Source organism: Poecile atricapillus, chromosome 6 (assembly GCF_030490865.1).
Source record: "Poecile atricapillus isolate bPoeAtr1 chromosome 6, bPoeAtr1.hap1, whole genome shotgun sequence".
NCBI lineage: Eukaryota > Metazoa > Chordata > Aves > Passeriformes > Paridae > Poecile > Poecile atricapillus.
The window spans coordinates 34,446,622-34,454,287 of record NC_081254.1 but is presented as its reverse complement, the minus strand read 5'-3'; positions in this window follow the sequence as shown (position 1 = coordinate 34,454,287).

Here is a 7,666-nt window from a genome sequence, read left to right as displayed (position 1 = left end):
ATTTACATCTTCATATTAACAAAGCTTCTTCCATGGCCTCGTTTTCCAAAGAAGAGCCATTGCCCAGATGAGCAGGGTAAATTTTCCCAGCTGGCTGCAAAAAGGTTTCTTCCAAAGAGAGGAAATGAAGTCACACAAGAGCTGAAGGTGGTGGAGAGAAATCTATCCCTGAATTTCCTGTAAGAATTAGACATTTAAATGGCTTTAAAAATGGCAATTCAGCTCCCAATGCAGAGATCACCCTTCCACAATTTGACTCTCAGCATTCCATTCATCATTTTTACAGTATTTTGAATTTTAAAACAAAACAAACAAACAAACAAAAAGCGGACAAGAATCACCTCATCAGAATAATAGGAAAGGAACAACACTGACAAAATGTAGGAAAGTAAGAGTAATTAAAATCACTGTTGATTTCATGTTTAGTAGAGTTAAATGGTGCATTATTGTTGTTAACTTCATGTATCCTGCAGCTTTTCATTCATTCCAATGACCTAAGTGTTGTGCTGTGCAAGAAATCTATGAACATTTATTCAGAACTGAAAACAAAAAGTCCCCCAGCATTTAATATTACAACATGCATAAAAATAATTTTAATTAGTCACCAAGGAAGGAGGGAAGTGTTAGTAAAACTTTATAAAGATAATTACCTGATGGAAAAAGCACCTAACAAGACCATTCTGTACTGGATATTATCCAGGCAAAAAAATTAAACCATGTTGCTGCTTCAATACCATCTAATACTAGGAATTGGCAGAAAAACATCTATTCTATGAATAATAGCTCAACAGTCCCAAAGGACATCAATACATGAATAAGAAAAAAAAAAAAAAAATCTCAAGCCTTTCCAAAATGGTGCTAATGCTCCACTGAAACTTAATTTTATAATTTACTGGCAGTCAAGATGGCAGGAAATAAAATAATTTGCTATATATTCTGCACAACAAACCCCCTGCTTTTCCTGGGAAGGGTAATTATCCCTAAAAAAAAAAAAAAAAAGAAAGAAAAAATACGACATCTCATATTAAGCTAAAGTCTCATCAAGAAGAGAAAGAGTGCCTCATTACATGTAATTACCAGGGAATTAGAAACATCATTTAACTAAATGAGCGAATAATGCTCAGGATATTGAAGAAACTTGCCTGCACTTCTGCAGAGCACTCTAAGTCCCATTACAAAAATTGCACCTCTTTAATGGAATAATTTTAGGCCTTGTCTGCCTTGCTTTAAAAATAAAGAGCCTCAGAGAGGCAGAAAGAGGCTGAAACTACCATAAACAACTGTTGAAAAGAGCTGCAGAGTAGGAGTAGTCTCTACTGGATACCATGATTTAAAATGACTCATAATCTAACATAATCATGAAAATTAAACCTAAGGACTTGGGTAGGAGGATGGGAGAGAGGGAGGGAAACTAATTACCCTTTTTAATTGTACTTACTCTAGACTACAATGTATTTATAATTATGCATTATAGATAACGGGTGAAAGATTTTAGGTTAAAGGTAAATCTTACAGAGGGATGAAAGGCTGCTGCATTAGAAGCTGGAAAAAAAAAATAACCATACCTGCTGGTAGATACTTGCTGTCCTGCAATGCAATTTTTTTCTAAAAGCAAAGAGTTGCTGGGGGAATTAATAACGGCCATGATCATTACATGCAAGTGATATAAACCACAGCCTCTGTTTTAGGAGTTTAAAATCTTAAATAAATATTTCTCTGTCTGTAAAGGTAATTCTGACGCTGTAGTTACAAATAAAATCTGGAAAACCTTATTTACCACCATTTTGATGCAGAGGTTGATGCTGTGCCAGGAGAAAGGTTTTCCTCACTGAGTTTAGCCAGAGGAATTGTCTCTCAGCCTTACAGCAAGGCAGTAAATTGAAATTAAATTCAACTCCCCTGAGTTGAAAAGGTTTTGGTCAGGGTTGGAATCCTGGTTCCACACCTCTCCATGAGGAACTAAAAAACTGAAGTGATGCTACAACAAAGTCCCACCAAAATGTCTTCAAGTTGTCACACAGGAAAAGCATCACTTCTTTTTTTGGTGTGTTTTTTTCTTTTAATAAAACATCCTTGGAGAAATGAAAAATGCAGAGAAGTAAAACAAGGAACAAGGGGATACATATAATACATCATCTGAAACATGTGTGCTTCCTCTATTAACATTTCCATCCTTCATTTCCTCCTCTCCACACAAACAAAATCCCTCACTATAGAGATTCTAGGCAAACAAGGGGATTTTTTTTCTTTACAGCAACCAGTTCCACAGCAGAACAAGCTGTTAGCAAAACAAATACTGAAATAAGAGGAAGAAAAGGGCACTAGAGCCCCAAAGTGTTGAATCTGGACATCTCCACTGGGTAAAGCAGGATTGCAGAAAATGGATGATTTTTGCTGCTTTTGAGATCATAAACATCTCAGACTGTTCACATGGGCTTGGTTTGCAGTCAGAACTAAAAAAAAAAAAACTGTTTGGGTTTTTTTTGTGTTTTAGCTTGGGATTTTGATGGTGATTTAGAAGATAACCCAGAAAATGGCTTGTAAAAAGGTGATGGTTCCATTCAACCTCTCAAAGTGTCTCTGCCACTTTGAAGTTATACTTGAATTATTTCTGATTGTGGGAGTAGAAGATGAAATGTTAAATATTTCAACACAAATTACCAGTGAGGTGGGGAGGGAGAGTAAACAGAATTATGTGGAGACCAGTGAGATTCCCAGAACGTGGGGACAAAAATAAGATAACCCCTCACAAGAGCAGAGAAGAAATTGATTAATTAGCAGCACTAAGGGCATCTGATGCTGAAACAAAAACAGGATGGGACCACGTTCCTTTGGGCTAATGCAGCTTGTGGGAAACTCCTGATGCTGGAAGAGGAACCAGCATCCCTGCAAACTGCAGCAGGGAATCCTGGCACTGCCAAAACCTCTAGGAGCTTTTTTTTTTTAATGTTGATGGAAAATCCAGGGGTTTATCCCATACTTGGACACTCCAAACAGCCCCAAGAGGTTTAATCCTGCATGAGGCTGAGGAGGATATTGTGTATCATGGATACTTCAGCCAAAGGATTGTTCTGCCCAAGTAATTGAAGGAGGGGACTGGAGGGTCTTTAACCTTAATTGATTTTTTTTATTCCAGTTCCCTACGGAAATGAGATTGGTGCAATGAAATTGGCTGTGTCTGTCTGCCCGTCCCCTGCTCCTCTCATCCCCCTAATAACTTGGGAACTGAGAGACCAATTACAAGGGAGCTTGACACAGGAAGGAGGTCTCAGAGCTATCAAATTCCTGCATCCCTCATGAAAGCAGGCAGCCAAGCAGAGGAGACAGCCTTTAATAACGTGCCCAGGAAATCTACCTGGGAAAAGTTATTGTGGTTTAAGGCAAAACTTGATTTCTCAAGAACAACCAAAAAACCCAACTTTGTAGAAAATTCTGCAACTCGTTGAATAACTTGCTCCCTGTGTAGATAAATTCAGTTTTTCATGGATGATCTCAAGACCAAGACAAAAAAAAGACAACACAAGTGGAGATCAGGAAAGAACTACGACTTTATTTGCATTTTCTTCCATACTGATTTCTACCACCATCAAAAAAATAAAAGTATCACTCCAAATATCTCCATCCCCACCCCATCCTTATAAATCTCCCCTCTAACCCCATTATCTGCCTAATTAAATTTTGGGTGTATTAAACTGTTAGGCCCATCTTTTGGGAGGCTGCACGCTTTAATCGCAATTACTGCTGCATATTTCATGATATATATCTTTTGCGTATAATTAGGAATAAAAAATGTAATCCCAAAAAGATGGTTAATAATTTAAATCCTGAGGATTTTATTAAAAGCATCTGAGCATTGGAGATGACAAGGAAAGAACAGTGACACCATTATAACCAAGGGAAAAAAAATATCAAGGATTTAAGCACTTTTCTGCAAGCCCCAGATGTGCACATGCAGCACTGCAGCTCCCCAGAACACAAAATGTCTCTCTGATAAGAAAACTGATTCATCAATAGGAGCCATCAGAAACCAGGGGCATACAACATGGTAAATGACATTTTTATTTATATATATATATATATATATATATACACACACATACATTTTTTACACATTTTCTTAAATGTGCCAATTTTTATTTTTCAGTTACAAATAGTTTAGTTCCAAATTCTCTACTTAATACTTCTTGATAGTCTTTGATTTGCAGGGCCCGAATTATAATTTTGTTTTCTGCCTAGATAATACTACATGGAAACACAATGGTACATTTTGTTATTTTTAAAACTACACCACCTAATAATGTTTTCACTTTCTTCCTGTCACAGCTCTCCCTCACTAAAGGAAAGGCAATCCTGGCATTTTTGGAATCTTTCTTGCCACACATCACTACTAAATATCAACACACCAGTGTACACTGGATCATTGTATGAGAAGGAATTGCATTTTAAAATATAGACTTAAATCTTTTCTAACAATTTGGTCTCATTTACCTTTACATGGAAGCTCTGGCCATACAATTGACCAAAAAATTACATCACAGGACTAAAAAAGATTACCTGAAATAACTCCCCACAGTAAGTCGACAGCAGAGGCAAAAATTTAAACCAATTACATGCACTAGGAATCAGGACATCTGTTCAAGTCCTGCCTTTGCTCTGTGACAAGGAAATTCACTCCCTTATTCTGTGCCTTTGTTGACATCTGTGGAATAAGAATATTTCTTCTCTCCCCACCTTTGTCTTATCTATTCAGGGAACAAATTCTGCAGCCAGAATCACCTCTGCCAATGCCCCCGTGCCGAGCTGAGGAGGAGGCAATCGGTGCCTTTGTTGTGCCTGCAGAGCAGGGGGGGCTTGCAGAAAACACAAGCAGGGAAAAGCAACCCTTGCTTACTTTAATTATCAGGAAATCTTGGGCCTAAGTGAATTAATTACTGCTTTGTTTTAACTTGGGGCTACCTGGCTGTGTATTTCCCAGCAGAGAATACAGTGGGTTTCTGCAAGAGGGGAATAGATTAAAACACACAACTCTGCTGAGCTGTTCAGTGCTGCTGATGGTGAAGCTGGGTACAAGCTTAAAGTTATGGTAAGGCTGATGTAACAAAGTATTTATATAGCAAATAAAAGTTGCTTTTGATTACTTCATTCAGAAATCAACCCTAAGTCAGAATTGACCCAAGTTGAGAAATGCCCACAAAATGAATGCATACATTGATTTTAAAAAGTATAATCAGAGAACCACAGAATGTTTGGGTTGGAAGGGACATTAAAGTCCATCCAGTGTCACCTCCTGTCAGGGCAGGGACACCTTCCACTGTCCCAGGGTGCTCCAAGTCCTGTCCAACCCGGTCTTGGACACTCCCAGGGATCCAGGGGCAGCCACAGCTGCTCTGGGCACCTGTGCCAGGGCCTCACCTCCCTCACAGGAAAGAATTTCTTCCCAAAATCCCATCTAACCCTGCCCTCTGGCACTTTGAAGTCATTCCCCTTGTCCTGTCACTCCATGCCCTTGTCCAACGTTCCTCTCAATCCTTCCTGTCAGCCCCCTTTAGGTGCTGGAAGGTCCATAAGGCTGCAGAGCTTTTTCCCAGGCACTGTGCCCCTGGCTCTGGGAGCTCAGATCCCACTGCCAGGGGAAGCTGGGGAGCAGAACCAGTACAAGGACAATCAGTACTGCTTTATCTTCCCAGTTAAAACCCCACCATTCCTGGCAGCCACTGGTCTAACCTGTGCTTGAGAAATTCCACAGATGGAGACACTGCAGCTTCCCCAGGCCATTTATTCCTGGACTTCACCAGCCTTTCACTTGAAAAGTTTTTCCTAATGTCTACACTAATCTCTGCTGCAATTTAAGCTCATTATGCCTGGTCCCAGTGGACACGGAGAACAGTTTATTCCCTTCCACTTTGCAGGTAATCACGGGAGACTCTGAAGACCTATTACCTCCCCCATGTTGCTATCACACATTTTAGCATTTGTGCTTTTCATGCTATGGGAAAATGCCTGACACACTGAAAAACTGCATATACATCCTTAGGAAAAAAGAGGTATTCTTCAGAGAGAGCCTTTAGCATATCAGTTATAAGAATATCTGGGCAAGCCCTGTCTTTGACTCTTCATTTCTAAATTCTACATGTCTAAAAGCATTTGAAACAAAGAATCCTGGCACTTCTCAGAGAAGAAGTCACATTGCTGGAAGAGCAGAAGTCACATCAGTTGCATATTGGCTAAAAAATGACTGCCTTTGTGGTTGTGATTATACTGAACAACATGAGAGCAGCTAATGGTGTAATCACCAGAGCAGATGTCTGCTGGTCCAAAGAAATGGGTTCTGCTCCACACCACTGATACCAATCCCTCATGGGGGATGGGTCATTTAGGCCAAATTTGCAAGAGAACTCAGTAGAAACACCCAGCTTTTGGGCACCCATCGTAACAGATGCAGCAGTGGAACTACTGCTGAACTTGGGGACTAAGTGACTCCAACTACAGAAAATCTGTCATTTTCAAGGCAGTGAACTGGGCACATACAAAAGTGTGAGGCAATTAAGATGGAGCTGGCAGCACCTACACAGCTTTGTGAAGTCATCCTCAGCAGCATCACTTCAGTCTTTGTTGGGGGCTCAGAGTTCAGCTTTGCCTGGTTTTGCTTGGGAAAACACCCGCCTAAAGAAGACATTTTTTAAATATTTATTATAAATGCAGTAGCACCAGCACTAAACATCCTACCTGAGATGCAGCAGAGCTCCAGACCTGCACGCAGTAAGCACACACTGATTATCCTGAAGGACTGGCCAACAGAAAGAAGTACTTACCAGCTTGCTTTTGTGACATTCAGGGCACAGATGCCACTTGGCTTCTAATACCACAGTGTTATGAGGCTCTTGTGAGAGACAACCCTGGATATTCACTGCTGCCAGCAGTCAGTGGTGATTGATGACTCTATTACAGTGATGGCTGTGGCTCCATGTTTTCTCCACGGCCCTCAACACCAGCCAAAAAGCAGTGACTTAAGGAGCTTTTTTAGCTCTCAATTCCTCTATCAAGAGTCAGTACATCCTTTGTTCAGCTGCTTGTTACAGAAGTCAGAAAAGGCTTGTTTCATGATTCCTCCAGCTTATGAACCTCTGCCTTGACCTGCATTTCGAGGAGAGTGCTAATAAAAGGGAGATTAATCTTGTAAAAGAAATATCTGTATTTCAACTGGACATTGTGATATTTCTACCCAATACATGGATACAGCTATAGCCCTGACCAACCAACATTCATCTTCCCCACTGGTTGTCTCACACTATTTTTGTTTCAAGCATTTACATAAAACACCAACTCACCATAAGCAATCCTCCTGTGGGTTTTAAGCAAGCCAAATCCATTCCCTCATCCATATACTGGGCTAACTTTGCCCACTGGAACATGCAGATCTCAGCACATTAACCGGTTTTTCCCTGAGTACTTATCACTGGAAAGCTGCACAGGTGGCATGATTTCCTAGTTCTATTATGGTTTCTTTTGTCAACCAAAGTATTTGGAATTTCACTAATTCTGTGTGTTTTGCCCTTTGCTCTCAAGCTCTTATTCCACTTTGTTTCCCACAGCTCCATGCCTGTAATTCTCCAAGTTATCCTCTCTCCATTTCACATATTCCTTTCTCCACATCATCACTAAACCA